Here is a 682-nt window from a genome sequence, read left to right on the forward strand (position 1 = left end):
AATAATCAATGAATGTAATAATTTTGTGCCAAACTGAGTGTCAAATAACTTGGTAAACAATATTTTTCTAAATCTATAGATTTAGCGCAGTATACTGCGCTATTACAAGGTTATGTCAGCGCTTCATATTTGTAGTGCTGTGCTAAAAATAACAGGCAAGTATCGTTATCTGTTCTTATACAGTTATACTTATAATATAAAATAATACGTTTTGTTTTTCTTTTTAAGAATTTTAAAATGGTCTATAAAATAACTTTTATGAAATATAAAAATAAAACTATGACCGAACCGAACGCGCGAAAGAAAGTAGCATTTTTATATTTAGGTTGAAAATGGTAACCCCAAATGGCGTTACTAGCATTTTTATACATAGATTAAAAATGGTAACCCTAAATGGCAATATGGGCCGCCATTTTGTGACGCTAAAACAGTCGTCTGTTGTCGTTTCGTGCGCATAGACCACGTTCTTCAAGTGTTTTCGATCTGTTTTTATTTGATTACCCGGCTTTCGTTTAATGGACTGTTTCTGCTTTTCAAACTGACATCGGCGCTAAATCGGACTTCGCTTATGTTTTGTATTATGTTTTATGTTCTTTTTACTTTTGGTGCATAATAATGCCTAAACGTGGACAAACATTGAAAAGTGGAGCCCGTGAGTTAATCATCAAGCTGCAAGATTACT

The sequence above is a fragment of the Zerene cesonia genome, unplaced genomic scaffold (assembly GCF_012273895.1).
Source record: "Zerene cesonia ecotype Mississippi unplaced genomic scaffold, Zerene_cesonia_1.1 Zces_u006, whole genome shotgun sequence".
NCBI classification, from domain to species: Eukaryota; Metazoa; Arthropoda; class Insecta; order Lepidoptera; family Pieridae; genus Zerene; species Zerene cesonia.